At 36.4% G+C, this 22097-nt stretch overlaps 1 long non-coding RNA gene across 2 annotated transcripts; it reads left to right on the top strand.

Annotated features, from left to right (window-relative positions):
* Positions 1 to 531: 531 nt before the first annotated feature.
* On the top strand, positions 532 to 21265 carry LOC115438758 (uncharacterized). 2 transcript variants are annotated; one of them, XR_003938151.1, is made up of 3 exons: positions 532 to 885; positions 13822 to 13985; positions 21121 to 21265. It is a non-coding gene; the product is annotated as an uncharacterized LOC115438758 (long non-coding RNA). The 2 variants fall into 2 exon arrangements; XR_003938150.1 differs by having other exon boundaries at positions 13819 to 13985.
* Positions 21266 to 22097: the final 832 nt, after the last annotated feature.

Below are 22097 nucleotides of genomic sequence, written 5' to 3'. Positions count from 1 at the left end.
TGTCTTGTTATTATTTACTAAACTCAATTAATACCTTTAGATGTTAAATAATTCAGTCATTGCCAGCTAAAATTATACTAGATGCTGCTGATTAATTTTTTATTGCATTAACTAATTTTAATTTATATACTTAGATATAAAGTTGTTTTCTAAATAAAAAAAAAATACATACATTTTATATTGTGCCACAAAAATATTACAGTATATTACAGATAGTATAATAGTAAATAAAAACATATGTATTTTTGTCTCTCTAAAATAAATGATCTCATGTATTAGAAAAAAAATTGTTAAAACTGTATACTTCATTGCATGCTGCAGCTTGTAAATATTTAATGAGTTGCTTAAAAATTTAAATCTTTAAAGAGGTTATTTTCCCTGAAGGGATTTCAATGATGAGTTCTTTTAATTAATTTTCATCACATGCAGGACAGATCGTAAATTATGATCTACTTGTATTAATTGTTATCTGTATTACTCTTTCTATGACAGACTGTAAACACAGGAAGTGGCTCAGAGACCTTAAACCGGCAGACTCCAGGACCCAGAAGCCTCAGCGTGGCCCAGTCCCTGCGCGCGGTGCATTCACAGTTCACAAGCATCTCGACCTAAATGCGATGTGACGGGAGAACCTTTACTGAAACAAACGGGAATATAGTATCAGAGAAGGCTGACCGAGCTGTGAACCGGAGCCCTAACACGGAGCAAATTAACATCAGCAAAAAATAGCTCTCCGTTTTCAGATCGCTTATGTGCCAGGCAGAGGGGGCATCACAGCGCTGTCAGGTCATTTCAGCCCCCAGATGTCTGCACCAGGGGCTGATGGGAAAGAAGAGGGGCTTCCTACGGCTGAACTATGACCACTGATCTGGACTAGTTCCTGAGGTGCTGCTGTTTTATGTCCTGTTTTGGGCCCCACTACCATCCGTCATCAGATCCCTTTTCCTTATCTGAGTTGTCCACTGATGCTCTATGTGACTCTCAGTTTGTCCTGCTGCAAAAACAGAAGCTCCCTTTGACATGTGCATACACTGGTACCACTAAAAGCATCCATCTGCTTTAACCCATGAAGACCCAAACATCCACCACCAACCAAAAGCATCGACTGATATAAACTCTTTAATATCTGCTGATCGTACTTGAAGATAGATTCTGTTCATTTAAATGTTTTTTTTTGTTTTTGTCTTCGTTTGCTTTGTTTTGTTTTACTTTGTTTCTTTGCATGTTCGAAATACATACATACATACATACATACATAAAAATAAAGATACACTAATCCTGTCAATACATTGAAATAATTGGTGTAAAATGCAGTTTCATGGTCATCACATTTGACCTATTTGGACGTTCAGAGGGGCACGTACTAATAGTTTGATTTGATTTGATTTAGTGATTTATTCCAAACATGCAATGAAATTTAACACATATGCGAACAAGCAAAACATGCATAATAATACAAATATAACAGCACAATAGTTCCATTTACATGCCCTTAAAAGGGGTGGGAAGAAGTGCAGCTTATTTAATCCCACCCCCTCTCCCTAAAATATTATTGAAAACATATATTTATCTCCCTCTTCCTTTTATGTTTCTTCTTTATATAAATATATATATATATACACACACACTCATTCATCCATATACACATACATACATTTATAATATACCTACAACATACAAGTACCACGCATACAAATACACATATAATGTTTTACAAATGCATTTCTTAGTTGTGCTGGTGAATAAATAAATAAATAACAAACAAGAGAAACACTTGGACCACCACCAAGTAAGATCTGACCCCCCCACCCACTCGATCACCACCAAAATTAATCATTTCTTCCTTGTGCTAGTATCAATATTGCCTGAAAATTTCATGAAAATCGTCCATAACTTTTTGAGTTATCTTGCTAACAAACAAAACAAACACTGCAAACACACAAAGCAAAGCGATCACAATACCTCCTGGCAGAGGTAATGACTCAAAGAAAGAACTACAAATGTAAACAAGAAAAGCACTCGGAGAGCGCAGACCTCCGCCAAGACAGATCTGCCTCCCATGTTGTTTGTTTGTTGTTTGTTAGCAAGATAACTCAAAAAGTTATGGATGGATTTTCATGAAATTTTCAGGAAATGTTGATGCCCCCCCCCCCTTGATCACCACCACATTTTAATCATTTCTTCCTTGTGCCAGTATCAACATTTCCTGAAAATTTCATGAAAATTGTCCATAACTTTTTGAGTTATCTTGCTAACAAACAAACACACAAACAAACAAACAAAGACGCACACCACAAAGCAAAGCGATCCCAGTACCTCCTGGCAGAGGAAACAACAGTGAACATAATGTGACAATTAATAACCCTCATCCCTATATCTTGTGAAAAACATGCTCTTATAAGTGTTTTTGAACTGGCTTATGTTTGAACATTCCTTGTGCTCCTCCTTCAATCTGTTGTGGGTTTTCGTGAGCATTTTTTCTCTTTATTGGAGAAAACCCACGACTTTTAGCATGTGCCGTCCAGAGGCTTAATAGTGAACGTGGAAACACTGTCATCTTCTACAGCATTGATTCACCAGTAAAACCCATGGAGTTGGATCAATGACAGTGGATGGAAATGCTTGGTTTATGTTCAGTTAATGATATATTTTGCTGAAAAAGTGACTTTTTCTGTAGTTTTCTGTATTTTTGATAATAACCTTCAACTTTATCTGATTTTTCTATGAACATCTACATGATCAGCAAATTAGATACAGGAAAATACCTGATTTATACTGATAAAATGCAAAAATACAGAGGATAATATTCTAATAAATGGTGATGAATCACTTAAGAAATGTTAGATATAGAGAAATTTCACAAAAGTAGCACTGGGTCTTTATGGATCAGCCTTCTTGGTACATTCCTACGCCCGTGCATCAGTGTATGGATTCGACTTGTGCAAGGTCAGCTCATCATGTCAAGGCAGTGATGTACAGCTGTTACACCAAAGCTTTTACTGACTGACAGTGTGTAGCTGGGCTCCAGAATGGACTGGTCTTAGGTCAGATGACAGTCATGGAAACTGACGGATTAAAATAACTGCAGTGCAGAGCAGAACAAGACCATCTCAGATGTCCACAGAGCAAATATAACAGTTAAACCAGCTTTTAAAGGTTCAGTATGTGATGCCTGGGACCCACTGTCAACCTCACCTGTGCGTGACTCCACTGCTATATCTGCTTTGTGTATGCATGTGTTCACACCAGTGCATTTGACGCTGCTATTGCTGCAGCTGCTGCATACACTCAGGTGCCCCTTGGTAATAGCCATTAATATCATTACCCCACCCCCCCGAATGGGAGGGAAGGGGGTTTGTTTTTGGTTTGGTTGGTTTGTTTGATTTTTAACACTCTAGCAGCAAAACTATAGGTTGAATTCTTACCAAATTGGGTTTATAGATTGCCAGTGACCCAGAGTAGATCTCATGACATTTTGGGAAACATAGGTCAAAGTTCACATTTTTATGAATTTTTTAAAAAAATTTTCTTTTCCCATTTACTTATAATGGGTGAAATTTCAAAATTCTGTAGCAGCAAAACTATCAGTGTAATTTGTACCAGATTTGGTTTATAGATTGTCAGTGACCCAGAATAGACATCATTAAATTTTGGGAAACACAGGTCAAAATTTCTATTTTTTATGAATTTCTTAAATCTTTTTTTTCCCCCATTTATGTATAATGGGCAAAATTTCACATGCCTGCAGCAGCAAAAGTATTGGTTGAATTCATACCAAATTGGGTTTATAGATTGCCAGTGACCCAGAATAGATGTGGTTACATTTTGGGAATAGTAGGTCAAAATTCAAATTTTTTTATGAATTTGTAAAACCTTCCCATTTACTTATAATGGGGGAAATGTACAAGGGGTGGGGTTTGTTGTGCCTGGCACCACTTGTTTTGAACTTCAGTTCAGCATTTTTTTTCTAGGACTCATTCCAGTCTCATCCATTTTATTTGGAACCTAGTAACATGTTCTGATCCATCTTTTAATTATCGCTCTGTTAGAAGGTTCCAATGTCTGCAGTCAGACTTTTTAAGATTTTTGTGCTTAATAAAATATGAAATGTATGCTTCAGATGAACTCATCCATGACTCCTTAGAGACACTCTGACCCCTTGAGGTCCAGCAGTTCCACCCCTTTTGTCCAAATATGATCACTTCTGGCCCCAAAAACCCACCATGGTGATGGCTAGATATTATTTAGCTTAATATTAGCATAAAATTTTGAGCATATTTAGATTAAAAACATAACTGACATTGTAATGGCTGAATATGGCTATCAACATTTCTTTTCAGTCTTTTACTTCATGTTAAATTAGACATTGCTTCTATTTTCCAGATACCATGGTGTTTCAGTGAGGGTGGGGCCTCACCTATCCTGGACAGGTCACCAGTGAATCATTTGGTTGATTAAACACTAATGAAAACATATTCATTCAGTTTCTGCAATTAGACGAATCCACCTCAATCTTACACAATGGGTCTTTATTTAACATGCTTCTTTTTTTTATTCAAGCCTATTCAAGGTCAAAATGGTCAGTAATCAGTGTTTTATCTTTGGAATACAAAAAAAGAATGAATGAATGAGGGGACTGTGATTATCATGATGTAAATCATCACAGGCAAAGGTTAAGACTGTTAGCATCCACTCATGGTGTAACTGATGACTGATGATTCACTGATGACTCAAAAAAATGCAAAAAATCCACCAAATTCAGTCGACAGTTTGGAACAGACTGTAGGGAAGGGCCCACTGAGGTGTAACGTACCTTAAATGAGGAGAACCCCCTGAAACTGTTGCCTATATGCGAGCCTGTACACTGATTTACATGTACAGGACTCTCTGACCTGGTGAATATTGGACTCACATGGATGGTTGGACCAATGAGAAGACCAAATTATTCCTTTGACCTATCCAAGAAAAAAACACCACAGCTAATACTGATGGAAAACAGCAATGGAATTCCATCATCTACTGGCAGATCCACTTCTTCATCCATTTACCCTGTAAAGGCTGAACCATTAAATCATTGACAGAAAATTCCAGTTCTTTGAAACTGGAGCCTTTATTGGTCCTTCTGAACAACGAAAAAAATGTTTTTTCAAATGTCAGTTTCCATGTATGAATTTCAATTTTGTATCATATTTGATACATCGGGTCTCAATGCTCAAATATTATTATTTTTGAACAAACAAAAATAAGCTGCTACTTTTTTCACATGCTTTGAACCCAGCAGCTTAAACAATGACACGGCTAATTCATAGTTTACAGGCTAACGAGCCTCATGCCGCTAATACATTTAGGCTCATCACACCAGACCAATGAAATTACCGAACAGGTCACAGTGGACCAATAAAATCGTTCGAATCGCTGTAAATCAAATGCACTCGCACTAAATTCTTCAGATCATTCATTTTGCGTGTCATCCACACACTGTTATCATGGAAAACACCCGAAGAAATGCATATAAGGCAGCTTTCAAGTTGAAGTCGAAGAAGGAAATAGAGCTGCTGCACATAAACTTGGCATTAATGAATCGATGGCGAGATGTTGGAGACGGTAGCGTGCGGCTTATATTCAGGTGCGCTCAATAGTCTGGAAATTACGGTAATAAAACACAAATATGTCTAACAAATTGGTCATTCCTTTTCAAAATTGCCAAGTTCTGCCTCCTTCCTCATTAATGACAGTCTTGTAGTGTCACTGGAAAGGCCTCTGGTGAGCGAATTCTTCCCCCTGGTGGATTATCTGTGTATTGCATGTATCTAATTGTATACATCAGGTTTTACAAGAAAAAAATATCACACTGATCATGTAGAGGGCTTCAAAACTCATGTATCAAATATGATACGTTTGGTGTTATAGGGTTAAAGTGCCTCATGATGTAGCCATAGCGCCACCTGCTGATCACACCACCTAGCCTATTATATCCACTCAAACCCAGTTGTTTTTGCACAATCTTAAAAGTTCTGTTCAAATTCATTTTCATTTCATTTCACAACAATCCATTTCGACTAGATGATGTATCATTTCCACAGCAATAACTCTGTACAAAGGGGGAAAATAAAAACATATCAACCCCATTTAGTGTTGGAAATACTGCTGTTTCAATGTAAAAAAGTAACAAAGAGTAAAAACGCAACAGAGGATTTGAACTGTAAATGGTCAGAAACACAAAGCTATGGAGGTACATCATGTGAAGACAAAGGCAGTAAAGGTGGGAGATGGTGAACACCCCTCCCTTCATGATCTTCTTCACGGCCAATTAGGTCAGAGCAGAGCACGGAGCATTGCTCTAATGTTGGAGATGTAAGATTGGAGAGACACGACTGGAGGAAGGACCAGGGAGGGTTTTAAAAGCAGTGTTGTTGGCTGTGTGGATGTGGTGAGGTGCCATTTCCTGTCACAGCCTGAGAACACCACTACAATGATATAAACGCATGCAGGTCCACAGCAAGAGCCACTCCTAATACAGCCATCAGCCCTGGGTGAAACAGTAGAGCTGGGATGGGTTTAAAACTGCAGCACTAGACTGGACTAGAGCTGCGACCCATTAATCGATTAGGTGCTTGAAGTCAATGCAAAAATTCCTGATTCGATTAATCGACTCGAATTGATTGAAAGGAGATATTCTATTGCAGTTTTCCTGAACTGAAGCTTCTTTGTGCGTCACAATAAGCGTCCGTGTGAAACACAACAGTGGAACCAATGTTTAACAGCAGAGAAATGAAGGAAACAAAGCTTTGATTCAGGAGAATTGTGGTTGAGTGATTTTTTTGGATCACTTTGAGTCGATTAAAATATAAACCGTATGCCGCGTTTCCAGTACATGGTACCAGTTCGACTCAACTCGACTCTGCCTTTTTGTGTTTCCATTACATAGAAGAACCTGGAATCTGGTACCCAGTACCAGTTTTTTAGTATCTACTCTCCCGAGGTCCAAAACAGGGGAAGAGATACTAAAACATGACATGTAAACACTGCAGACCACTGATTGGTCAGAGAGTTGTTTATGTGTCATCAATGTGTGACACGGGTTCAGACATTTCTGTCCTTAGTGGCCGACGAAAAAAATCAGCGTGAGCTTGATGGGGCAACATGCAATGAGTGAGTTTATAAGCACCTCTCCGAGCAGACGTCATGGAAGTTACGCACAGCGTCACTATGACGTCCAGGTACTCTAAAGTTGGTAGTATCCTGTAAAGGAAACGGTCTCCAGGAATAGGACCTGGTACCAGAGTCAAGTTGAGTCGAGTCACACTGGTTCCACACAGTGGAAATGTTATTGGACGGACATAACAAGACTGTATTACTTTTGTGAAATTTTTCAAACATTTTTATTGTCATGTTGAAAATCAAGGTCAGTGAAGTTACCATATTTGGTTCCTTCTAAGAAGCATATAAAAATACAAGAAAAACAAATGTAAGGTGAAAGGAACATGTATTTTAGAACATTAGACCAACATGCGTGCTGATCCAGACCCCTGTCCACATCCACATGATCCCTTTGAACATCATTCCTTACATTAGTACCATTACTTCATGGTACCGAACAAAGCAGGTCCACTCACTGTTCATGCAGAGGTGGACCTTACAGACCCTGTAGACCACATTGGACCTGAGATTTTTGACTCACTGTCCTCACTGGAACTGTTACTGTCACTGTCTTGTGATGTGTGCAGAAATAATCAAAAATAGTCACTTGCCCGATAAAGGGTTAGCCTTTTTTTTGCTCATGTGTGAACACATTAAGTAGCGCTCCATGGCCTAGTAGCAGGTTAGCCAGCAGAATATTAACCAAAGCTCTTACGATAAGATTTTTCTGACAAAGGATGCAAAATTCCACTTTTCAAGCGTGACCACGTCATGGTTGGGGTCTTCAGGGGAGCTCAGATTCTGATCTGTTTGAATGGAATCCTATGGGAGAAGTGTCTGAGTTCACTGAATAAACAACTATATTCAAAGATGAAGCTAATTCGCTACAGGTTAGCCGTTAGGTTTCATCAAGTTCTTTGTAATGTCTTTGAAAATACGCTGTTAATTAACATTATTCAGCTCTAGTTATTTCAGTTTTGAGATGTTGTATAAATAGTGTGGTGGCAAAATATTTAATGCAATGCACCAACCTCCAAATTTCATAAATTCCCTTGTACCTTTATATTTACAAAGATAAATATAAAGATGTAAAGCAGCGGTCTCAAACATGCGGCCCGGGGCCAAATGAGTCCCGCCAAAGGCTCCAATCCGGCCCATGGGATGAATTTGCAAAGCGCAAAAATTCCACAGTCAAAACTGTGGAACTCATTTTAGTTCAGGTTCCACATACAGACCAATATGATCTACAGTCAAATAATAGCATAATAACCCACACAAAATAATGACTCCATATTTTCTTCTCGGTTTGATGTGAAAAAAATATTACACTATGCCTATAAATGACAACTTCAAATTTTTTGTCTTTGTTTTAGTGCAAAAAATAACATTAAATTATGAAAAATATTTACATTTACAAACTATCCTGTAACAATAAAATGTGAATAACCTGAAGAAATATGAACCTGAAAAGTCTAAAGAAAATTAAGCACAAGTTTAACAATTTTCTGCCTGTTACTAAGTGTTTAGTGTCTTTGTAGATCTGATCCATAATGTGCATGTAGAAATGATAAGCTGAGGCATAATATTGTTAAAATTGCACTTATTTTTCTTGAGAAATTTCAGTTTCAGTTTCACAATGGCATCACGGGTACAATGCCACTAGTAATAGCATAATAACCCTTTAACAATAAAATTTGAACCTTAAAATTAAGTGAAATTTTTTTAATATTCTGGATGTTACTAAATATTTAGTACATTTGTAGATCTGATCCATTGGTTGTGTCAATCATAAGCTGACTCATAATATTGTTGAAATTGTTCTTATTTTAGTTCCAAATTCCAAACTTCAAAATTTTATCAATGTTATGCCTGTTACTAATATTTGTGTAACAATGTGTGCAATACATTTGTACAAATGATAAGTTGAGGCGTAATATTGTTAAAATTGCACTTATTTTTCTTAAGAATTTCATTTTTTTCAGGTTATTCACATCTTTTTGTTTGGATATTTTATCAAATTAAATATTTTCATAATTTAATGAGGTTTTTTTGCGCTAAAACACAGACAAAAATTTGGAGTTGTCATTATTTATCGGTTATTATGTTGTTTTTTTACTGGTCCGGCCCACTGAAGATAAAATTGGGCGTAATGTGGGCCCTGAAAGAAAATGAGTTTGAGACCACTGATGTAAAGTATATATATTGTGGGTGAAAATAGCTGAATTGCTGCCATGTGACTGTCTGCACCCAAGTACATTAAAAATACAAATAATCCGTTTTAAAAAATCCTTTATCTAAGGAACATTCTGCAGTGTTCTGTGCACCAAAGTTATTATCGTTAACGAAAACTAATGAAATGGCGAAAACTAGAATAGTAAAACATTTTTGTTAACTGAAATAAATAAAAACTCTAATTAAAAGAAAAAAACAATAACTAACTGAAACTGTATTGTGTGCTTATAAAACTAACTAAAACAGGTAAAATTTATGGAAAAAATTCCCTTCGTTTTTGTCTTTGTCAATGTCAGAGTGATATGAAATCGATTTATTTCCCTCAAGCAATTTTAGCTGCTGGCACCATATGATATTTAACGATCTGTCACTTCTCGTCACTTGTGGTTTACGGTCGTCTTCTGGTCCCCACTCTACCTGGAAACATGGAGACTAAAGTTGGGAGAAAGCAGCAGAGTCCTGTCTGGGATTTATTTGAATACGACGGAGAAGAAGAGAAAAAATATGAAAAAATAGGGATGTCCGATAATATCGGCCCACCGATATTATTGGTCCGATATTGGCATAAAAATGTAATATCAGTGAATATCGTTATCGGTTTATTTGCCTATCATTAAAACCGATAAAATAATGCCTTGATTTCGCCGGCATTTACCAACGTGTAAATGAAACATTGTTTGTAGCTGAAAGAAATGTGCAGTTTTCAAAATCGTACAGTAGAGTTGCCATACTGTAATAGACTCATGGAGGGGGAGAGAGAAAATACATAAACATGGCATTTTTTCCACAACTTCAGTTGAAGTATGTATTCTTTGCACAGACAGTGTTTACATTTTGAAAGCCTTGTTGCATTTGAGAATGCATCCAATGGGGCATCACAAGAAAATTAGGCATGATGTGTTAATTCCATGACAGGAGATATGTGATGTTACCTAAAATTAGTTTAATATCCCACATATATCGGCAGCGGTATCGGTAGATATCGGAATTGGAAATTAAGCGTTGGACAATATCGGCATATCGGTTTTTGGCAAAAAAGCCAATATCGGACATCCCAAGAAAAAAACTAAAACTAAGCATTAGAAAATAACGAAAACTAATAAAAACTAGCAAACCTGCTCTAAAAACGAATTAAAACTAACTGAATGAGAGAAAAAAAAAAGTCAAAACTAAATAAACTAAACTAGAATGAAAATCCCAAACTATTAGAGCCTTGCTGTGCATAGTGTGCATGTCCTGCTTTAGGAACCTTTAGGTCCACACAAGGTTATGTTTTATCCAGAGGATGGAGTACATTGATTTCTCCTGGGGGTTTTCACACTGCTTTTTAAACTCTGAATCACTGGTATTTGAGATAATAGACAAGAGTGGACAATGGTACCTTTTAAGCCTCTCAGGATGTTCTCAAATCTCCTCTGTTCTCCACACATTAGCATTATCTGAGGTGAGTGAACACAACACCTGAGAAGCAGAGGAGCCAGACTGGACCGGGGTGTGACTAAACCATTATTCCTCATAGCCAGGCTATTTTTCACACTTCAGTCTCAATTGTGACTCTGACCCTGGGTCAAGCGTGTGCAGATAACCTCACACTAGACGGAGAGGCCACAGTGAGCATGCTCATGGCCTCGCATTATGGGTCATATACACGCCTCCCCGAGGGCACATGGTCACATTAAGAAAACACACCAAGGATCGTACACTCAAACGTCAGCACTCAATGAAGTCAGACACACATCAAGTCATGAAGGCGCACATGTTTGGCTTCCACACGTTTTCAAATGAGATTAAATAAGATCATCATGGGCAGAGCATATAGGCTAATATGATGCACTTTCACACATGGCCAGTGATGAGCAAAACATGCTCTCCGTGTCGCTTTACACCACATGTTGAAGCTAATGTCAGTGTATGTGACAACAGGGGAACACTAGAGGTGGCAAAAGTCAACACATTCTTTCCTCCAGTAGAAGGACAGAAACAGTCAGTTATGGAGTAGAAGCACAATGATTCTCAAATTCTGTACCGCCTTTTGTCCTGTTCTGTCATTTCTACTACTTTTATCCTGTGTTTCCATGTCATTTTCATCATGTTGTGTCTTGTTGTGTCTTTTATGTCATGATGGATTCACCAAGGGATTATCTATTTCATCAAACTTGATGCTGGGAAGTCAGAAAATCACATAAAATAAAAATAACCACCCTCAAATGTATTGAAATTGAATTAAAAAGCCTGTTTATAAGGAGTCGAAAGTACAGATACTCAAATCTTACCGCACGCATAATATGAAACGCATAATATAATATTATCAACTGTATTTTGCAGGGTTTTTTTGTGAAAATCAGGTATTTTCCTCTATTTAATTCACTGATCATGTAGATGTTCATAACAGCTTAGATTAAAGTTAATCATCATAAAATCAGAAACAGACAAAAATTAAGAAAATGTGACTTTTTCATCAAAATCTATCATTAACTGAACATAAACCAAATATGTCCATCCGCTGTCGTTGATCCAACTCCATGGGTTTTACTGGTGAATCAATGCTGTAGATGATGACAGTGTTTCCACGGTAACTACGGAGTCTCTGAATGTTCAAATGGGTCATATCTGATGACCGTGAAAAGATGAATAACTGTAGTTTACACCAATTATTTACATGTATTGGTAGGATTAGTGGCTTTAAGGTTATTAAACATGTAGATGCTTTTGGTCACTGGTGTATATTAAATCATTTTTTAATTAGCTTTAATGTTAATTGACCCATGAAGAGCCAAACAACCACTGGTGACCAAGACCATCTACTAGGGATGCACTGATACCGATACCAGTATCGGGTATCGGGTCCGATACTCAGCATTTGTACTTGTACTCGCACTCGTAAAAGTAATCCAATACAACCGCACCAATACCACTTATGGCAGTGTGACGTTTACAGTTAAGTGCAGCAGGTATGCGGTGAAGGAGTAATGTCAGCAGTGCGGAGATTTAACTAAATAAATGACGGTGACAAAAGTAACGTTAAAGACACAGACGGATACAGACGCAGTGTTCTGTCTGTCCTCTGCAAACATTCCATCCATTTACAGGTGCTGGCAGATGCGTACCCAGACGGAGAATACCACCGGGAACCGTGGAGGTACAGGATCTGTTCAAAGAGCGACTGTGTGAGTTAGAGAAAAACTACTGACACATTTATGACAACTACCCTCAGCAATATCAACATCAACATTAGTATCACATTAGTGTTGCCTCTGTCGTCTCCATGTTTGTTATTACTGACTTTCTTCTTCTTCGTCTCAAAAAACTTTTCTCTTCTTCGTGGTATTTGTCCAGTATGGTTAATTCAGAGCAGCGCCCCCTGGTGGATTAATTGAGAAACGCTCATTCCAACACATTAAATGTCAGTAGCAGCACTTTGTTCCAGTCAGACTAATGACAACGACATTAAAGCACATTTTTAAAAGTAACTAAGAACTGTAATGGTATTATTCAGTACTCATATCAGTACTCGGTATCAGCAAAGTACTCAAATGTAAGTACTCGGTCTGGAAAAAAGTGGTATTGGTGCATCCCTGCCATCTACTGACCTAAAATGTTTAATACCTGTTGATCCACTAATCCAATCAATACATGTAAAGCACAGGTGTCAAACATGCGGCCCGGGGGCCAAATCTGGCCCGCTAAAGTTTCCAATCTGGCCCGCGGGATGAATTTGTGAAAAACTGCAAAAATTACACTGAAGAAATTAACATCAGTGGTGTCAAAATCATTTTAGGTTCCACATACAGAGACATTCAGTCCAGTTAGATTTTAAGTGGGTCAGACCAGTAAAATATTATCATAATAATGACCTATAAATAATGACAACCCTAAATTTTCTCTTTGTTTTTTGGTGTAAAAAAGTCAAATTACATGAAAATGTTTACATTACCAAACTATACTTTTACAAAAAATGTGAATAACCTGAACAAATACGAACAAACGTAAATGCCTAAAGAAAAGTAAATACAATTTTACCAATATTCTGCCTGTTACTACATGTTTTATGCGATTGTAATGCACATGTATAAATGACAAACTGATAAACCGAGGCATAATATTGTTAAAATTGTACTGGTTTTTCTGAAGACAGTTCAAGTTGTTCATATTATTCAGATTTTTAAGGAAACTTTATAGACGGAAACCTGATCATAACACAATTTTACTTTTTTCACTGTTATTATTTTACTGGTCCGGCCCACTGGAGATCAAACTGGACTGAATGTGAAACTGAACTAAAACGAGTTTGACACCCCTGATGTAAATAATTGGTGTAAAATTATACAGTTTGTCGTCTTTTCATGGTCATCAGTGGATCAACAGGTATTAAACAGTTTATATCAGTGGTTGTTTGGGTGTTTATGGGTTAAATGACGTTCTCTCTCCACAACACAAACATCACAGCAGGTGTTTGCGCTCACATGGCTGGAAATGCAGAGAAAACCCAAACATGCCACAAGGGATCGCCGTTGACTCCTATGTGCCCTGCTGTTGGCTGACCTCCAACCATCCATAGGAGGAGCGGTGCACGGGGAGGACGGCAGAGCCCACTGCAGGTCACGCCAGAGGAGGTGAAGATCACACACACATATACACACACATTACACTACGTATGAAAGTGAAAATAACAAACGGCATTAGCTCCTGTAACTGCGTCTTCAAGGTTTTATCTCACTTTTCCCTCGACTGATTCAATAGTTTGACTTAAGGGTGTTTGAGCCGAGGTGTTATATCCTCTGTCTTGCATCAGGCGTTCACAAGTTGTAGAAAATATCTGTGTCAAGCCTTCCAATAAACCAGATCGGACTCCTGACTGACTGTAACATGTCATGTAACAGGATTTCAAGGTATAATTAGCTCAAATGTAAACGCAGTGACATGACCACACAACATTAACCCTTTCTTCCTCCTATTTATTATTTATATTTTTTAATTTAGTGCTAGAAAAACATTGTAACGGGTAACAAAAAAAAAAAAAAAACACGACAAAACCTTTGGCATATTAATTCATAGACTTTAAGTTTAAGTTCACAGACACCAAACAAGACAGAACAGTTCATAAACATTAAGTGAAACAATAGCTATTTACAGGTGAGTTTATGCATGCATGTGTGTGTGTGTCTGATTATTTATGATTATTTTGTGCGTGTTGGGCTTATTCAGATGGAGACCAAAAAGGGAATGAAAAGAAAACTGGAAAAAATCCAAATCTCACAAAGTGTATTTTTCTCATTACTAGTCATAATATCTCATCACACTTCAAATAATCACCTAAAGAGGAACTTTTCAGTGAGATATAAGATATTATTTTGAGAGAACAGATCTGGAAAATCTTACTTCAAGAAATCTTACCAAGATAATTTTCACTTGTTCCATTGGAAGATTTTTTTTTTGTTTAATTCAAGATTATTTTGCTTAATTTAAGCAAAAAAAAATCTGCCACTGGAAAAAGTGAAAATTATCTTGGTAAGATTACTTGAAATAAGATTTTCCAGATCTATTGTCTAAAAATCAGTTATTATATCTCACTGAAAAGTTACTCTTTAGGTGATTATGTCTTATTTTAAGTGCGATGAGATATTTTGACTAGAAATGAGAAAAATACACTTTGTAAGATTTGGATTTTTGCAGTAAATGAAGCTTTCTGATTTGAACCAACACTGGAAAAAATCCAAATCTTACCAAGTGTATTTTTCTTACACTTGAAATACACTTACACTTAAAATAAGACATAATCACTGAAAGAGTAACTTTTCAGTGAGTTTTAAGAACTTATTTTAGACAATAGATAATTCTCACTCGTTCCACTGGCAGATTTTTTTGCTTAATTCAAGTAAAAAAAATCTGCTAATGGAACAAGTAAAAATTATCTTGGTAAGATTACTTGAAATAAGTTTTTCAAGATCTACTGTGCACTGCTTGTTTGGAAGCCAAACATGGACACACCCGATATTGAACAATGACGCTTTCAATTTCCGAGTATCTGTATTCAGCGACTGAATAAACACGTTAAGTTGATCGCAATTTGTCCACAATTCATTCTCTAATGACCAGTGCTTCCCTCTTTAATATGAAGGAAACCCCAAACCAATTAATTTAATATATCTCCAAATATACATATTATTCTGACCTGTACGTCTTTAATGTCGCTAAGCATATACTACAAACAAAAAGTTAAGGCTATTTCTTTTTTTTCTGGTCTTTTTTTTGGTCATTTTTGCCATTTGTAAATAAAACTATGTCTGGTCATTAAAAAAATGTGTTTCAATTCAATTCACACATAAAAAAAGTAAAAAGCGTGGTGCAAGAATCCCAACTGAAAAAATATCCCAAAAATTTAAAATATCCTTAACTTTTTGTTTGTAGTGTACTCTATATATAAAATTATTATTATTATTTTTTTTTATCAGATCCTAAAATAAACAATGCATTATGAAAATCTGTGGTACAGGATGAATTCTATAATTAATGAGCTCTGTAGGTTTTACTGTTAAATGCCAACGTAGATGACAAATGTGTGTATTTCTGCACATAATTTCACTTCCAATAGTTGACGGTGGCTCTGCTGTTTGTTTACCCATTGCTGTGGTGCATCATAATGTCTTAGCTCCATTAATAATGTCTATTCTCATTCACCAGGCGTATACTGAACACATTCTGAGCCGACTGGACTAACTGTGATTAGGAGTTCTGACACTGAACCCGGTCCATGAACCCGGGGCCCGATCAGATTTAGTGCATTTGCATAATCATCATATTCTTCTGCTTAATGACTTGCATTTCCTCACGTCTTTCTCCCTTCATCTGACTTTTAAAGTGTCTCTTAAAAGGGCAGAACTTTGTTTGAACTCAGAGGATGCCGACACTGCACCAGCGTGTTAAATCTGAAGTCGTGAAGTCTGTATCTGTTTAAGAAGACAACCTTTCCCCGACCTCTTGAACTTATGCCCCCTCCTACGCAACAGAACTACGTCCAAACCGTTTACGATCAGGCTTTTTAACAAAGACCATGAAGCCCCGTTTTAATTGATTCAGAAATTCAGTTCAGTTATTACGTTAATTGTGTTCTGAGTCATGTCTAAAGTCATCAGGGCCGCTTTAGCTCTATTCCAGTCTCAGTTTGCTGACACTAACACTCTGCATATCTATCATCAATAATGCATTGATTGACATGTCGTACACAGAATATGAGGCTCTGTCTTCTAGTCCTGAGAGTCCAAATGGATTTCATCATGTCTACATGTAGCTGCCATGCTGCTGAATTATTTAAAGTAGTAATTAGGCAATAGTGGCTGCAGCGTCTCCCCCTCCCCGGGCCAGAGTACTGTCACATGGATGGTGAGATTGTTTTTTTTTTTTTTTTTTTTAGATTAGATTAGATAAGATAGAACTTTATTAATCTTTAGGGCAAAACCCTCAGGAAATTGAGGTTCCAATAGCAGCTCAAACACCGAATATACACACAGGAAATACTCCAAGAAAATAGCAAAACAATAACTCTAAAAAAGAAAACAGTATTTAAAAAAAAAAAACAGGCAACTGCATATTATAAAGTACTAGTACAAACAAGTAGCGAGGTGGTAATACTACTACAACTACTACTACTACTAATAATAATAATAAGCTAATTATGTTGTATTTATGTATATTATATATGTGTATGCACATATGTATAGTTTAATAATCACAGTAGAAAAGTCATAAGATGGAAACAGTAATAGTCATAATAATAACAACAATAGCAATAATAATAATAATAATAATAATAATAATAATAATGATGATGATGATGATGATGATGATGATGATGATGATGATGATGATGATGATGATGATGATACATCGCTAATTATGTTGTATTTATGTGTATTATATATGTGTATGTACATATGTATAGTTTAATAATCACAGAATAAAAGTCATAATTAGGTGGTAACAGTAATAGTCATAACGGTATAATAATAATAATAATAATAATAATAATAATAATAAGCTAATTATGTTGTATTTATGTATATTATATATGTGTATGTACATATGTATAGTTTATTAATCACAGAATAAAAGTCATAATAAAGTAGTAACAATAATAATAATAATTAGCTAATTATGTTGTATTTATGTATATTGCATATGTGTATGTACATATGTATATAATCATATGAATCATATAAACATATGTAATACTAATCATCATCATCATCATCATCATAACAACAATAATAATAATAAAAATAACACTAATAAAAATAACAATCATCATCCTCCTCATCCTAAACTCAACTAAATTTCCATGTATTAGGATCAGTTCCTGAGCTCCTCTCCAGATCCATCCCTCTCTTTCGGAGGCTCAGCTCCTGTCGTTCATTGTGTTTATTCTGGCCTGATTCCAGCTCTGTGACTTCATAAAATGAACAAACTACAAGCGCTTTAATTGAATAGATAAGTGACCTCAGGCAAAAAACACCATTTACACTGTGTGTGTGTGTGTGTGTGTGTGTGTGTGGCTGTCATTGTGTGTACATCTTCCACTTCCTGTCGGACCGTGTTTCTGTAAGCACTGTGTGTGTGTGTGTGTGTGTGTGTGTGTGTGTGTGTGTGTGTGTGTGTGTGTGTGTGTGTACAAATCGTAAAGTGGCTAACTGTCCTGAAGCTGTTCGTGAGGGTATCGCTGTCCCGATAGCATTTGCATTTTGACTGTGTATTATCTCTACCGAAGCTACACTTTATGAATAATCAAGCTGCATGTCACGAGAACAATGGCTTTTGTCAAACACTGGCCTGCTGCTGAACCAGGACGATCCAATGCTCTGTGACCTGGATAGACGAGATGATGAGACCGCCATATTAGGAAGGGTCATGGTGTCACTGGCAACACATATAATGCAAAGCAATCGCACACACATGCGATGCTATCAACATCTATGTCGTTGCACGCATTTACAGTGTTAGCACAAGCGGGATGCTCAGGGAACACATGGCTGTCGCGTGTCACTGCGGTTATGTGCAGGTAATAGTGTGTAGAAACGATTCCCACTAATGTTCAAATCTCCTGACAAAAGGAGCTAAAAAGCTAAAAAGTAGATGTAAATGTGATCTGTTAATGGTGCTGCTGAGTGACTGATCTGTGCACGTTTACACACAACCAGGAGCAGTAGGACTTTACACAACAGCTGAGCCAATAAAGGCCAAGAATACACCAGGTAAAACAAGGAAATACCCACGAATAACTGTGATTCCATCTCATGCTTGTCCAGTGTGTTCAGTATTTGCAGTGTGATGTAATGGAACAGTGTGTTTGCTTTGGTCAACCTCAGGTCTTATCCTTTAAAACGGCATTAAATGTGAGAGACTTAAAAGTGTAAATCACAAAAAGATAGAATTATACAGTGACAGTAATGCAGCATTATTTGGAACATTCCATATTTCTTTAATCAACTGTATGATATTTAGTAGCAGTGATTCAACAGATAGTTCATTCACTGATGGAGTTCATGATCAGTCCAAATTAATCACACTATACAACCAGTGAATGTAATGTTAAATGAGCTTAACATTGTGCTAGCTGAAGTTTCTTTCTTTCTTTCTTTCTTTAGCAGATCATAACTACTGATAATACACACAAATCAACACGTAAGACACCAAAACATATACAATGACTAGTAGTCTGCATATAAGTTAATGTGGGATGTTACATATAACACATGTGAGCATGTGATCAAGATCCCATCCAACTTCTGGAATGTGACAATAAATAGAATAGAATAGAATAGAATAGAACAGAACAGAACAAAACAAAACAGAACAGAACACAATAGAATAGAATAGAACAAAACAAAACAAAACAAAACAGAACAGAATAGAAAAAAACAGAGTAGAATAGAATAGAATAGAATGCCATACTGTCATTATACACATATACAACAAAATTAAAATAGATGGACAGACATGTCTTTGTGGGAAAGACCACGGGTAAATAAAACAGGACAGGTGTGCCATGAGCTAGTTGGACTTCCATCTGTTCTTAGGTGAAGAGGCCATCCATCCCTTTGCCTCTTTTTCCTTCTGTTTTTTTAACCTGTTCAGCCCTGGACCATTCGTTTCTTGCCAGAATCATAACACAAAGCTAGTTTAGTCATTCATAGAAGCTTCATTCACATAAAACCACCAGAAAACAACAAAGGTAAGACAACACACATAATGGTACCTTCATAATGCAACCTTTACTTTTGCACTTTTTTGTGTTGTTCAGTACGTTTTAGTGGTATAGAACTAACACTAGTACTGTTGGATCTGCTTAGGACAGTAGTTCTCAAACTGTTAAGAAACAACGCCCCCTTAGATCACCATGAGCCTCCTGCCGCCCCCCATCCCCCGAAAAAAAACTTGCTATCCTCCTTGTCACACCCAGACATCTATCCCCCTCTGAAACAAATTGTTGAGCTAGGGGGGGTTTTGAGGTGCGGTGCAGTAAGTAAGTAGGGATGTAACGATTACCGGTATAATGATAAACCGCGGTAAAATTGCAGACAGTTAGTATTACTGTTTAACTTCTAATTATCATGATAACCGTGTTTGATTACCGCACTTTTAGGGGAAAAAACGCCTATGTTAAGATCTGCTTTTATGTCAAATATTTGAGTATAGTTTTAATTTATTACAATTTTAATTTTATATACCTAATATTTGGAACCAATATTCACTTTTAAAGTCTGTGAAAAGGTTCGTTAAGCATCTGTGTGCTATTTATGAAATAAATTCTATATATTTTTCAAATAGGATTTTTTTGTGTGTGTGTGTTTTGTGCTTTTATGTTGATATAGTAGGTTAAAGTGAAAAAAAAAAAATAGGCAAATGATATAAATGAAGTTGTGCTGAAAAAAAACATCCCAAACATGGGTATAGTAAACATTTGTTTATATGGTATATAAAAGCAAAATCAAAAGTACTGAAAAACAGACAAAACAGGCTCAGACCACTAAGGGTTAATATTTGAATGTTTCTGCAACAGAAAGAGCATTGTGGCAATTATTTTATCTTTTTTTTTTTTTTTTTTTTTTTTTAAATACAACTAGGTTAAATTATTTCAGTGTGTGTATTAGTACTTTTTGAACATTTTCAGCACAATTTCAATAATATCATGATAATAATGATAACTGTGATAATTTTGGTCACAATAACCGTAACATGAAATTTTCATATGGTTACATCCCTATAAGTAAGTAACCCTACATGCAGAAGACTGAGGTGGGTGGGTTGGAGGGTGCAGGAGACCTACATTCATCAGTGAGATAACATGCTTGTAGTAGGAAAGCAACTAGGAAACAAACCTTCCTCTAATATGGATACTTATACACTGTGATGAATAAGACTGACGAACGCCCCCCATTTGTGCCTCAGTGCCCCCCTCTCAGCTTTCTCCTTCCAAACACCCCCCAACGTTGTCCAGTCTGAAGACAGGGGTTTGGACTTTTGAATCGTGCATTTTCAAAATAAAGCTTGCGCAAACCGTTTTTCCAGGATCTCCAACCCTAACTTTAACTTTTTGTCCTAAAGTTGGTTTTGTTGAGCTGTTAGCTGACGTTCTCCTGGTTACGTGGATGTGTTTTTTCCTTTCTACTGTGCCTTTTCTCCTCTCGTCCTTTAAGCGCCCGCCTCCTCTAATCTTCTCACTGTCTCTGGCCTTTTCTCTCCCTTTTTCCTCAGGTTGTTTCAGCTGAACTGTGAGAATTCAGATCAGGATCAGAAGAACGTGTGATTGTGCGATGCTGTTAGAACCTCAGGGGTGAAGAAGCACAAAGGGGAGGTAAAAGGAGACCCCTACAGCAGCAGTAGGAGGACCAGAGACGCTGAGCAGCTGGTTTTCTTTACATTTTAATTCTTTTTTTTTATAGAGGTGACAAGTTCATCATGTTCTGAATACAAAATTAAAAAGGAGAATTAACGCTGAAATATATAACATGATAAATATATTCAAATAATAAAACTGACACTCCTGACCTTATTGCATTTCAATATTTTTATTTTTTATATCATTGTCAGTCATCTTGTTCAAGCTTTCATAACATTTTAAAAACATGTCCATTTTATATTATTCATTAAGGAATTAAGGAAAAACTGTTGAATTAAGCAAAAAAAAAAATCTTCAGTTAAGTAAAAAAACAAAATCTTAAATTTAGCAAAAAATCTTGAATTAACAACTTCCATTTTTTTTCTTTGTTTTAGTGCAAAAAATATCATTAAATTATGAAAATATTTACATTTACAAACTATCCTGTAACAATAATATGTGAATAACCTGAACAAATATGAACAACCTGAAATGTCTAAAGAAAATTAAACACAATTTGAACTCTTTTCTGCCTGTTCCTCAGTGTTCAGTGTCTTTGTAGATCTGATCCATAATGCACGTGGAGAAATGAGAAGTGGAGGCAGAATATTGTTAAAATTGCACTGATTTTTCTTAAGAAATTTTAGTTTTTTCAGGTTATTCACATCTTTTTTGTTTGGATAGTTTATAAAAGTCAGTATTTTCATAATTTAATGTTTTTTTTTTCTTTACCCCAAAACAAAGACAAAAATTTGGAGTTGTCATTATTTATGTATCATTATGTTATTTTTTTACTGGTCCAGCCCACTGGAGATCAAATTTAGCTGAGTGTGGCCCCTCAACTAAAATGAGT

This window comes from Sphaeramia orbicularis, chromosome 18 (genome assembly GCF_902148855.1).
Source record: "Sphaeramia orbicularis chromosome 18, fSphaOr1.1, whole genome shotgun sequence".
Taxonomy (NCBI): domain Eukaryota; kingdom Metazoa; phylum Chordata; class Actinopteri; order Kurtiformes; family Apogonidae; genus Sphaeramia; species Sphaeramia orbicularis.
This window is presented reverse-complemented; position numbering and strand designations above follow the sequence as displayed.